The 13,713-nt window shown below is 49.5% G+C and overlaps 1 protein-coding gene across 1 annotated transcript in view; it reads right to left on the bottom strand.

Annotated features, from left to right (window-relative positions):
• The window catches only part of Tiam1 (TIAM Rac1 associated GEF 1), a 379,222-nt gene that overhangs the window by 251,684 nt on the left and 113,825 nt on the right, over positions 1 to 13,713 (bottom strand).

The following is a 13,713-nucleotide window of genomic DNA, read 5'->3' as shown; positions in this document are numbered from 1 at the left end:
CCCTCTGACTTCATGTTATTTGGACTCTACTTTGCTGCACCCGTGGACACCACCTTTGCCTGATTCCTGAGGGAAACCATTGCCTGTCTCCCATCCGTCATCCAGGGATCTCACTACTTTTAATGAGCTGAGGAAAGACACTTTCCCTCCTGAGCTGACCTCTTTGGTGGGGCAGTCCACTGCTTTCTTCTAGGCACTACCTCACAGTCTGCTGCCGGAGGCAGGGAGTAAGTACCAGGTGATGAGGAAAAGGGCTAAGGAGACTTGGGGGGGGGGTGCTATTGTTGCTTTAAGCCTTAGAACCGCTGGCGGCTACCAGAAGAAAGGGGGACCTGAGTTTTCTCCCACATTCCACAGGGCAGAGAAATGAAGTAAGACTCCAGATTGGTGGGGATGGTCGGGAGGGCAGCAGTCTGTACAGGGCAGAGAGGAAGAGCTGCATGCAAGATTGTGTGTGTTATCAGCAGAACGCAGAGAGAGAGAGAGACTGGAGAACGAAGTGGGTGGAGGTGGATGTTAACAGCCAACGTGAATGCTCTTTCACAAGCAGGCAGAGAAACGACTTAATGGGGTCCTGTCGCTGACAGCAACTGAAACAGGTTCAGAAAAGCCTGAAAGCGGCTGGAGTGTAAGACAGGAAGGACCATCCTGTCTCATCGCTGGGAAGAAATTCCCAAGGACCCCTGAAAACCCATCAATTATAGACAAAAGCAAGGCCAAGTGGTTCAAAGAAGAAGTTTGCTCCTGGCAGTTGGGGTGGGACTGTCATGCAGGCAAGACTATTGAGATTTTCTCTCTGCCTCCCCCTCCTACGCGGGGATTCAGCCATAACCCCAGTTCTCACCTCAGCATTCCAAATGTCCCCAAATGGAGGCAGCAGCCCAGGGAAGTGAGGTGCATGAAATACCCCGGGAAAACCAGAGAGTCCCAAGGAGGGACTGAGGGGTGGATGTCGAAATGACAACAAGAGAAGGAAGAGGAGAAAGAGGAAGAGGAGGAGGGATAGGAGGAGGGAAGAGGAGAAAGAGGAAGAGGAGGAGGGATAGGAGGAGGAGGAAGAGGAGAAAGAGGAAGAGGAGGAGGGATAGGAGGAGGGGAAGAGGAGAAAGAGGAAGAGGAGGAGGGATAGGAGGAGGGGAAGAGGAGAAAGAAGAGGAGTAAGGGAAGAGAAAGGAAGAGGAGGGAAGAGGAGGAGGATGGAGGAGGGGGAAGAGAAAGGGAAGAGGAGAAAGGAAGAGGAGGAGGGATAGGAGGAGGGGGAAGAGGAGGAAGGAAGAGGAGGAGGGATAGGAGGAGGAAGAGGAGAAAGAGGAAGAGGAGGAGGGATAGGAGGGGGGGAAGGGAGAGGAAGAGGGGGGAAGGGGAGGAAGAGGAGAAAGGAAGAGGAGGGGATAGGAGGAGGGGGAAGAGAAAGGGGGAAGAGGAGAAAGGAAGAGGAGGAGGGAGAGGAGGAGGGAGAGATGATATTAACAACTAGAGATTTTGAAGGAAGTCGGTCAGTCCTGTCGACTTCTTTACCTGAATAAAGGTGGCTGTGGAGAAAAGGTTTGTAAGCTTCTATGAGATGACAGAGAGGGACCAGTCAGTGCTCTCAGTCCAGCCCAGCTCTGCCACCAAAGCACAAAAGCCACATGGGAAATAAAGAAATGAGTGCAGTCACAGGACAGTAAACATTGTTTCCAAAGCCAGGCAGAGCCGGTGCTTTGCCAAGTGCTGGGTGTCTCCGTATCTGTGGGAGAAAGGCTTGTTCTAGAACTGTCCTCAGATATCAAAACCCAAGGAGGTCGGGTGCTTATGGAATGGCAGAATATCTTTATGCATTGTCTGTCCTCCTGTGCACTTTAAATTGTCTCTGGATCATTTCTGTACCTAAGACAATGAGTACATGAATAGTTACCACACTGCATTGTTTAGAGAACGATGACAAGAAAATATCTGTGCATGCTCAGTACAGAGCAAACTAATTTCTCTTCAAAATTACTGAGAGAGAGAGAGAGAAAGAGAGAGAGAGAGAGAGAGAGAGAGAGAGAGAGAGCGAGCGCGAGCGCTGGGCAAGCAGCGCACACTTTTAATCCCAGCACTCAGGGCAGAGGCAGGCATATCTCTGGGAGTTCAAGGTTAGCCTGGTCTACACAGTGAGTTCCAAGATAGCCAAGACTACACAGTGAAATCTTGCCTAAACAAACAAACAACAACAAAAAAAAAACATAATTAAATTCAATTTAAACACACACACATATGATTGAATCAGGTGGTTCTGATCCATGCCGGCGCATGTAGAGAGCAGATTCTATGTCAATAAGAACTGACAACACTAGAAAGTGACTTCATCTGCGCCTTTGAAAAGTAAGATGAGGCCCAGCAAGATGACTCAGCGCATAAAGGGCACTGGCCACCCAGCTGGACAATCTCGGTCCAGTCCCTGGGACCCACAGGGTGGAGAGGCAGAGCTGAATCCCACAAGTTGTCCACTGATGTCTGCATAAGCATGCTGTGGCACACGTGTGCACACGAATAAATAAGGAAGGAAGTAAACAGCAAACAGTTTTTTAAAAGACAGGAAAAAGAAACAAGATGCTCAATACAACCCCATGCTTCTCTTGGATATTTCCTGCTGCATCCTTCTTGCCCTGGCTTCTGTATCTCTTTCTGTCTCCGTACTTCTCACCCTGCCCCATTTTCTCCTCCACTTCCAGCCTTGTCTTTATGCCCCCGAGAAAGAGTCAGTATATAGCTGATTCCCACCCACTTTATCCAAAGAGTAGACAAAGCCAGCCTAGTGCCAGCCAGACCCCATCACATCTACACTGCTACTTGACACAAGCCTCAGTCAGAGAAAAAGCAGACAGGCAGACCAGCTGTTCTCCTTCCACAGGGACCAGACTGGAAATGAGGTGGAGATTCAGTCCCACAGTCGTGAGTGAGACTCAGCCAGGCTCCCCTGCAGCATCATCTAGGGTTACATCACCTGAGCAAGTTCAACATCTGGAAACGCACAGAACGGCCCTGGCGGATGAGAGTGGTGCTCGGGGAGCGCTCTTCCGAGTTCACGGTGACTTACAAACATGATGGTCACAGATGGTGAGGCCTGGAAGGAGAGCTGTGGTCTGGTCCCTCACCTCCGCACTTCATTCCCTATCGGCGATTCCTCCGGGGCAAAACTCTCAGGAGCCGGTGGGTTTGCTCTGAAAGCCCAACCAAGTTCTAAGGCTGCACAGGAAAAGCTCTGATGAGCCTCAGCACAGGTCAACACTCATTTTCTTTGTAGCACTAGGGCATGCAACACAAGCCCCCTCCCCCCCACGTGGATATCTTCAATGGCCAGGGGAATAGTCGAGTGCCAGAGAGCAGAGTCTAAATACACAGCACATGCACGCTCTTCTCCTGCAGGTGGTTTCCATCAACTTAAAAGAGAAGCTGTCCTTTTCCTCCTCAAATTCAAAGGTTCCCCCAAGGACCTGCAAAGCTCTCGGGATGAATCAGGAACAAATGGGAAAATCTTATTAAGAGTGCCAACACCAGGGGACAGCTGGGGATGGAGATACAGAAGTGAGAGAAATGGTCCACTCCACATCCAGTGAGCAATCAACCAAAGCATCTCAGGTCAGCCAAGGACCCTCCCCACCTCCTCCGCAACTCACATCCCATTTGATGACTTACAGAACTAGACATTTTTAAAACGTCCATGCATCAGGAAATGATACCAACCAGAACCACACGAGGCTCTGAAGGACAGGTGTCTGGCCGTTGGACCTGGACCACAGAAAAGAGAAAAATCTCTCTTCTGTTGCCACCAGTGCAGATGGACAGGATCTGAGGATCATTTCCTCAGCAGGCAAGAGCCCAGGGAAGAGGAACCAGGAAAAGGTCACGTCCAAACAAATACATCAACCAAACTAAAGGATTTCCAGAATGCACTTGGGACACATCCCGCCTACAGGACGAAGAGAAAGCCACCGTGGAACTTAAACAGCCAATCACTCCAAGGAACATTTCTGCAAATGTTCCCTGAGAAAGTCCCGTGTGGCCAGTGGCTCCGTGGAGGCAGAAGGCCACCACAAAGAGTCTACCCCTGAGAGATGGAGAGTACCCTACAGCTTCCCATCATCCACCAGTGAAACCCTGGCACAAAAGAAGCACTTCATATAGAAACAACAGGGGGAGAAAAAAAATCACCCCATGTAAGACAGTCTTTCCAAAGTACTTAGCACATGGCCAGGAATTCTCGGCAAAAGCAGGGAGGACTCTTAGTATTATTGGTCATTCTACTAACAGTAAGAACTTCCATGGCTGCCAGTGATGCTTGAGTTCCTCCCAGGATGAAGAGCAACAGATTTGTTGGGCTAGCTAAGAAAAGTGTTTTAAAAATCGAAAATCTTCAAATGGTCCTTTCAAAGTCCGGGGCAGGCATGTGTAAGAGCTCGCAGGTGCGCCCTTCCATCCTCTCCCATTTCTAACCCAAGAACCGGGGGCCCAGGGGATCGATGACAGATGCTGGGAATGGACCCCTCGCAATGCACCACACTGCTTCTGCGGAATGCTTCGGTCTGTTACGAAGGCTGGTCCTCCACCGTGACATGCTGAATGGACAGCATTGCAATTGCCTCTTCCGACAGCAGCTTTCTCTGCTTCCAATCTCTTCCCCTTGTACCGCTTTCTTCCTAAGGGCCTGTGACTCCGTGTTAGCGGCGAGGGAAGGGAATTGGTTTTTCAGAACCTCTGAGTGATTTGGGAGGAAAAACAGACCTCTTGCTGGTTTTGGACTGTGCTAGTCACTGTTCTGTTACTGTGAGGAGACGCGACCAAGGGTGACTCTTACAAAAGAAAGCAGTTAATCGGGGGCTTGCTTACAGCCTGTCTGTCATCCTCCTGGCAGGGAGCATGTTGGAACACAGGCAGATACGGTGCTGGAGAAGTAGCTGAGAGTTACATCCTGATCCACAGACAGAGGGAGCAAGCCTGCCATGGGATTTTTGAAACCTCAAAGCCTAGCCCCATGGACACACCTCCTCCAACAAGACCACACCTCTTAGTCCGTCCAGGCCACCTGGAAACCAAGCGTTCAAATATATGCACCGATGAGGCCATTTCCATTCAAACCACCACATGGACTCTGACCCCGAAGCATCCTTTCTCTGCCTGTGTCTTCCACTCTCCTCTGTGCATCTGAGCCTCGGCCACTGGCCAGGTCTAGCTCGTCTCTAACCTACTCGGCAGCCACAGCCTTAACAGAGATGTCTTCTCAGCACTCCAACCAAACAGCCTTTCTAATGCAGCCTAGGGAATTTCTCTAAAGGCAGGCTGTGGCCGTCATCTTCCCAAGGAAAGAAAACTTCAGTGTGTTTTCACATTCTGCTGGTAAAATTCAAGCTCCTTGGCGTTACATTTAAAGATGCCTTTATTCGTGTGTGCTTTTACTTTTTACGTGTATGAGCATTGGCCTGCATGCATGTATGTACGTACATGTGTATGTATCACGTGTGTGCAGATGCTCCTGGAGGCCAGAAGAGGGCATCGAGTCCCCTGGCACTGCAATGACTGATGTTTGTGAGTGGCCATGTGCAGGCTGAGAACAAGCCCAGGTCCTCTGAAAAATCAGCGCCCGCTCCAAACAACTGAGCGCATCTTCAGCCTCACCCTTGGTGCTGCCTGTAAGGTGAATCCAGCTGGACTTGCTATTCTTCTTCCCCTTGAATTGCCCCAAAATCCCACACTTCACCAAACCCTGCATTTCCCAGAATGCCTTCCTCATCCACACCCTCACCCATATCCCAGAATGCCTTCCTCATCCACACCCTCACCCATATCCCCGAGTTACTGGTACATCTCCACGAACCCTCAGGATCCGCCTCGTGTTGCATGGGGCACAACACGGGATTCAGTCTCCACACCCACGGCGTTCCAGTCTATCAGCCAGGGTGCTCTTGCTTGGACACCCACTGAAGCTCCTGCTCTAAGTGTTGGTGAGCACATCCACCTTCTCCGTCCAGCTAAGAGGAACCTGAGGCTGGCGGTCTTCCCAGAACCAGCTTCCCTGCTTCGCACCCAGCAAGTGGTCGGTCAGTGGCTGCAGATAGAAGTCAGAAAGGAAGCGAACACACCCTGGAGAATCTCCCCCACAATGCCACCTCGAAACCTGATCAGAACATCAAAGAGCTGTGTGGTCATTTGGATGAGAAAGATCCCCCCATAGGCTCAGACACTCCAGTGTTGGCCCCCAGTTGACGGGGCTATCTGAGGAGGATGGGGGTGTGGCATTGTGAGAGGAAGCACATCAATCACTATGATGATGCTATCTGAGGAGGGTGGGGGTGTGGCATTGTGGGAAGAAGCACATCACCAGGGGTGGTCTCTCAGGGTTCACATCTTGCCTCACTCTCTCTGCTTCGCGCTTGCACTTGAAGCTGCTCACTCAGCTTCCTGCCATGCCACCCCACCTCCGCCTTGCTCCCATCCATGCCTCCACCACATGAGCTCTTCTCCCTTGGGAACGGGAAGCCAAGATAGACTCCTTCTTCCCTAAGTCGCTTTGGATCCCAAAGTTTTATCACAGGGATGCAAACGTAACTGATACAGGCTGCCTGGAACGCACTAGTGGGTGTCACAGCTTCAGCCTCTGGGATTCCTAGAACATTATTCTCATTCTAGCTACCTAGAACCCTAAACAAACAAAAAAAAAAACTCCTAAGCTTCTTTTGGTTTGTGAGGCCTAAACTTTTCCATAAAACAAAGATAAACATAGGGACTTGTTTAAAGCGTACACCTCAGCACAACCCATCACTAATTACAGACTTCACTTTTAGGAACAGGCTTCACGGGCCAGGTGAGCCTCACATCCTGAACTGCAGGGATCCTCCAACACAAGTGAAATGGGGGATCCTTGGTCCTTACGTTATTTCAGAACACCTTGTGGTAGTCTCTAAAGCAAACTTAGTTAGCATCTAACAGAATCCCAGAAAAGAGCCACATCAACAGAGTGGGCACGTGACCCTGAAACTCGTCTGTCATTGGGATTCTGCCCACCTGTGTGAGAAGAAAGCTCTCACGGAGACAGCTCGGTGTGCATCTACAGCTGCGAGAAAGTTTCACATCTACGGTCATTTCCAGTCACGTTCCATCTACAGTAGGTGTACAGAGGCTTTCGGCGGGACCCCTGGAGACAGTCTGGCTGAGAATGAACCCACACCGGAGGGTGCAGCGTGGCTTCCTGGGGAACAGCAGTGCAGGCAGAGGCCAACAAGCAAGAAGCAGTGAGCAGCCTTGGCTAGGCTATCTGCGGGACGGAGTGGCGTGAGCAAGGGCAGCACCATCGAGGAGGGGAGCTTGAGTCCACCATGAGCACCGGCACTGATGCTGGGGGTCTGGGGAGCAGGGAAAGGTACCGAGAGGAGGCACACAAGCTGACTGAAAGGTGCCCTCCGGCTGTTTAGGAACAGAACGGTAGCAAGTGAAAACCATAAGAACTAGTGAGGAAGCAAACACTATCATGGAAGAGGGTAAGGCTACAACATCCACAGACGGACAAACAGCTGCTGTCCTCAGTCAGTGTTTGTGATCATCTTCCAGCAGGGATCCCACAAGACAAGAGCCATGGAATCCACCTACCCGCAGCCTCGGGCACAAAGGACAGAACCACCAGGAGCAGGGCCAGCGCAGGATTCAGATGAAAAGATCACTCAGCACCTTTTCAGGCAAGTTCCACGGAAGCTATTACCCGAAAAGTCAGCAATAAATGTGGCTCTGCTTTAAACACAGAGTGTGAAGGGGTCACCCCAAACAAAAAGGAAAGCAAGAAAAGCCTCTGTTGGGAGCTCCCCTGGCTGCACGGAGCCAACTCACCCTGCCGAAGAAGAAAGACGCCCGGACACTGCACAGAACTCTGTCTCAGAGAGTGGCGGGTTTTGATACAGTGGGGGGCGAGCCCTCTGAGAACTACCCCTTCCTTTATTTCAGCTGAAGGACAGAACAAAGAGGGGCCAAGGTCATGCTCTCGGACGTCTTTAAACACAGACCCCCACAGGGTGTTCTATCCCAGTCATCCAAGGAAGAAGGTACGAATAAATTACTCTCCGCAGTCCTGGCTCCTGCTAGCTGGCCCTAGCCGCCCTGAGTATATCTGTGGTGGGGTAGACTACCATCCTAGAGGAAAGGCAAGCCTGGAATAGCTCGTCCTGGCCACGGGTACGACCTGAAATGAACCCTAACTCTTCCAACCCCCTCCGACCTTTGTAAACGAAAATGCAATGGCAGCATGTGTGAGAAGCTGAGTCAAGGGTGGCGCTCCAAAGGAAACTACCCCTGGGTCGACAGCCGTGGCTCATTCTCCGAGCCTGCGCTCAAAGACAGGAGAACGTTATCTACAGTGACGAAAGCATTTGCTGGTACGGTAGCCACTGATGTGGCACCATCCAACAGAGTCATCGGAGCACACTGGCAAGGCTTAAACGGGTTTTCAGAAAGCAGGTTTACCTCAAATTAAATGCTACCTCCCCAAGATTCTGACCCTGATCTAACTTCAAATCCTGGACAATGCTTCCCAGGGGGTCTGTTGAACCAGCACTGCACATTCAGCACCAACGTGACAGCCCCTCAAATCCTCTGCCTGCAACAACGTGCATTAGAGGCATTGAAAAATTCATAACCTTTACCCAGTGGATCTGTACTTTACATTTTTCATCTAAGGCTATATAAAAGATGCAAAAGGTTACATGGAAGGGAGGTCCTAGGCTGCACAGGTAGAAAAACAAAACAGGCCAAATAAATCAATTAAATCCATTTAATACAGCATGTTCTAAGAAGCTATGAGGCCGGCACTCAGGAGGCAGAGGCAGGTGGATCTCTGAGTTCAAGGCCAGCCCTGGTCTCCAGAGTGAGTTCCAGGACAGCCAGAGCTATGCAGAGAAAGCCTGTCTCAAAAGAAGGGGGAAGGGGGGAGGAGAAGCAGCTATGAAGCAATTACCAACAATATAATTGATGCTTTTCTCTTAAAAGAACCCAGACTACTTGAGAATCTGCAAATGAACAATGTTGGATTAAAAGCAAATTTTAGACTTTGTTATGTAATAAAACTGTCATAGTAGAAAAGAAACCTGGAGGGAAAAAAAAGAAGAAGAAAAGAACTGATCCCAGGATAGTCACATGCCACCAAGCAGATCCCATGGAAACCACTTGGCCCAGAGCATCACACTCTGCTGATATCCCCCAGCCTCTGAGAAGGTAGCTCATCGGAGGACCATTAGGGAAAGCTCCTTCTCTGGCTTAACATCCCAAGCTACCGTTTGGCCCTGTCAATCACCTAGTGCATCCAGCCCTGAGGAAGGTGCACCTGGGCCATGCTAAGGAGATGGTGGACGATCCCTTTCGTGAAATACTGTACTGTTCCCTCCCCAGCACAGTCCATGCAGTAAACCTGCCAGCTTCTCGGAATTACACAGAAAAGCGTTTTTGCTTTTTCCCTTTCATTCCATCTGCTTTCTAAGTGTGTTTTCTCATCGCTCTCCCTCCAAAGCCCCATGGCAGCCATGTGGCTGGACTTCATGCTGGATCCACTCAAACAGCATGACATTTGTCTCCGGCATCCTTCTCCTGCGGCAGCTGCTGGGATTTACAGCTTGTTTCCCTGGGGTTTCCCTTTTCAATCTTTATTGGTTTGGTTTCCTTTTCGATCCATTCGTAATACTCTTCTATCAACAAGACTAAGAGCCCAAAGAGGGGAGTCCTAACTTCCCCAGTAACATGGGTTGACTCCACTGGGATTCCCCAATATTTCCAAGAACACTTGCAGCTCCACAAAAACTACAGAAATTAGCAAGGACCAGTTCGCCGTACCAGAAAGGCTTGTGTGAGGAAAATAAAGGTATTCTAGAATCCCAGACGCATCAGCTAATTACCCTAGAGAGTACAACAGTAAGAAAACCCAATAAAGTCTCTGGGGAGGGGTGGGGCTCTTGCAAATGATTTGTCCATTGAAAGGGGCACCCAGCATGCTTTGTGGCTTCAGAGATTGTTACTGGAGATAACCAAGTAAATACATCAGGGTTTTTTAGATTTATTTTTATGTGTATGGGGATTTTGTCTGCACGTATGTCTGCATAGTGTGTGTGCAGTGCCTGTGGAGGCCAGAAGAGGGCACTGGATCCCCCTGGACCTGAAGTTACAGACTGTTGTGAGCCGCCATGTAGGTACTGGGACTTGAACTGGGGTTCTTTAGAAGAGCAGTGAGGGCTCTTAACCATTAAGCCATCTCTCCAGCCCCAAGTGTGCATGTCTTAAGTCCTTGTTCAATGAAGGAGAACTAACCCCCTCCAGACCTCACACATCTAAGAAACAAACAAAGCAGTGTCTACCTCTAAGATCCACGTTGCCGTGGAACAACAGAATATGATTTCCTTGGAAAATGGGGTCCTTGGGGGTGTGAATTGGTTAAGATGAGGTCAATGTGGATAAGCGTGGGTCCTGATTCAGTAAATCACAGCCTGGTGATGTGACAGACACATAGGAAGGGAGATTGTGTGGACAGAGACAGGGGCTGGTGCAGCTGCAACCCGAGGAATACTGGGGAATGGACGGGCGTGGGAAGGCCATAAGGATTCCTCCCTAGATCCTTCAGAAGGACCTTGACTTTGGACTTCTGGCTTTCACAGGACTAAGAGAACAAACTTCTGTCATTTTAAGCCACCAAATTGTTGTTGATTTCTTACAGCAGCACAGAAAAATTAATACAGCCTACAAACAAAAAAAAAACCCAAAGCAAATACAAGCCAGACACAGAACAAGATCCTCAAGGAAGGAAGCAGGTTAAGGACACATGCTATTTGTTAGTTCCACCCCAGGCTACGCATTCGGGATCAGGACGCTCACAGAGAGTGCTGGAGTAGGAAATTAATGACAAGATCTTTCCTAGCGGTTTTCTCATTTGTCAGACTAGAGCTTTCACAGTGTCAACATTATTCAATAAGGCCATTAGTGTGCAGAGGCCCAGGCCTCCGTTCCAGATGTAGCCCAGACTCCGATGACATGTACATCACAGAAACACCTGGTTGTTGGTGGTGGTCCTCTGTTTTTCCACCTGGCAGTCCTAACTCACACAAACCCATCACGTCCACTACAACCATCGCCAGGAATGCCTGCCCCATCACCTGGACCTTCCTTTACCTGGCTTCTCCCGCATTCAGCAGTCCAGATAGTACCACCTCACAAAAATCTCCCTGACCACTCACTTTCGCATTCTTTTACCATTTACTGGCAGTTTACTGTGAACCTGTCTCACGGCATTAGGGATATGCCAATGAACAAGATGGTCCACGGAGCTTATATGCATTTAAAATGTTTCAAAGATTTACTTTATTTTTAATTGTGTAAGTGCATGCATGTGTGTGCATGTGCATGCGTGCGTGCGTGCGTGCGTGCATGCGTGCGTGCGTGTGTGTGTGTGTGTGTGTGTGTGTGTGTGTGTGTATAAGAGAATGTGCACATGAGTGCAGTTCCTCAAGCAGACCAGAAGAGAGCATCAGATCCCTTGGAGATGGAATTTTAGGCATTTGTGACCGCCCAATATGGGTACTAGGAACCAAACTCTGGTCCTTTGTAAGAGCAACAACCACTCCCAACCTCTGTAGCATCTATCCAAGCTCCATGTTTACAATCTTGGTAGCAAAGACATGACAGGCACATGGTATACTAGCTAGAAGCCGGATGCTGGGATCAGGCTGGCTTGAACACAGGGACAAGCCACTGAACATCTCCGTGGGGGCAGTTTCCAGGATTTAACAAGTTAAAGCACACATAAGGGCACAGAGAGGAACCATTACCAAATAAACAGGGTAATTGCAGAGCCTAACAAATTCAAGGAAGGGAACACAGCGGAGCATCTGGGCAGGGAAAGAGTCTTTTGGACAGTCCTTAAAGACGTTCCATCATGAGGCTTTTCTGTTCTGAGAGATCAGCTGCTGTACTTCGGTTCCCAGGTGACACCATCTCAAGTGTCGCAGAGACACCCAACAACCCTTCTGTAAACAGCCACTCCTGAGCGAGAATCTGGACGCTCCCATAATAAAGATTTAGGAATGACAACCCTCTGGCTCCTCTAAGCCCTGGGTCTGGCACAAGGGAGCCACTCCCAGCGAAGGAGGATGAGTTAGATGCTCCCAGTGCTATGACCAACCAAGATCAAACCCAATCAAACAGACACAATCCTTTTAGAATCTACTGACATTCCTAAGGAGTTGCCCCAGGCGGGGAAGAGTCCCACAGGCCCCGAGGGCAGCTTGGCAGGGTTCCTCAGTCACAGCTGCAAATGCTGAGTCCCCAGGAGGTTGAAGCCTGCCGACATTTGCACCTAGAGGTGCTTGAGGGTCAGAAGGCACCTGTTTTGAAACTAAAGACTCTGAGACACTAATGTAATAGATGAATAAAGGAAGAAATCTGGATATTCCTGGGTCTGAATGGATGAAGTCATGTTCCTTTCTTAAAGGTAACTATGGGACAGCCATTCTCAATTGCTTGGCCACAGGCATGATTTCACTGTGGACAGACATTTTAAAATCAAGCCGGGTGGCGCAACCTTTAATCAGCATGGGGCAGAGGGCGGATTTGTGAGTTCAAGGCAGCTGGTACAGTGAGTTCAGAAAGGCAAAAAAGAAAATGTCTGAAAAAAAAAAAAAACCTCAATCAAGCTTTAGGCAGTGCTGGCACTCAGAAGGCAGAGGCAGGCAGATCTATGTGAGTTCCAGGCCAACCTGGTTTACTAAGCAAGTTCTAGGACAGCCAGAGCTGTTACATAGAGAAACCCTATCACCAAAGGGAGAAAAACAAAAACAAAAACTTAAAACCTCAATCAAAATGCAAAACAAGTAACACTGTAACATGAAGGTCAGATTGATGTACCTTACCAACTACATACTTAGGCAACTTGTAAAATCTTAGTATGGATTGAAAGATGATGAAATCCGCTCTAAATCTATAAGACTCATATCCACAGTCTCACATCTATTTACCAGGCAACATGGGATGCATCTCTCTCTCTCTCTCTCTCACTATAAGCGTAGGCTTAAGAACTCTATACCAACTCAGCTCCCTACTGCCCACCTCCTAATTTCCAATCCTTCTGGTTCCATGAATCTGAAAGAACAGCCTGGTATACAGTGTCTTCCTCAGGCTCCTTCCTCAGGTTCCTGCTTTACATGCACTCATATCTTCAGCATTGAGGCTTGGAGACAGCCCCATCCAGGAAATCCTGGTAGCCTCTACAGGGGCAGGACCACCCAGCCCCACATCCATCCACTGTGAGCCACAGGACAGAGTAATCTACTTCTCAGCCACAGATTGGACTTTATTCAGTAGCCGGTAACTTGAGAGGAAATGCTGGGGGCAGCTGGCTAAGTGGTCATTTGGGGGTTCTTTAGGGAAACGTGGAGCTGTTGTGGATCAAATATAGCAGCTTTCACATGCCAGAAAAGTTCTCCAGAAGGAACCTTAAAGCAAGACCCACAGGCTCAGTGACTAAGATCAGACCTCAGACCCAGTCTTTTGCAGCTTAAGACCCAACTCACCCAAGCAGCAGGGCTCACAGCAGCCAGTGGGCGGGGCGGGGCGGGGCGGGCGGGGCTGCCAGAGCCGCCAGTCATGAGAAGAGGTGGAACATGCATTCACCAGACTAGGGCTGAGCATGACAAAGGCAGGCCGTTCCATCATGTGAGGACACGGAGGACACTC

The sequence above is a fragment of the Peromyscus leucopus genome, chromosome 12 (genome assembly GCF_004664715.2).
Source record: "Peromyscus leucopus breed LL Stock chromosome 12, UCI_PerLeu_2.1, whole genome shotgun sequence".
Lineage (NCBI taxonomy): Eukaryota > Metazoa > Chordata > Mammalia > Rodentia > Cricetidae > Peromyscus > Peromyscus leucopus.
Note: the sequence above shows the minus strand (reverse complement) of the source record. Positions and strands in the feature narration are given on the sequence as shown.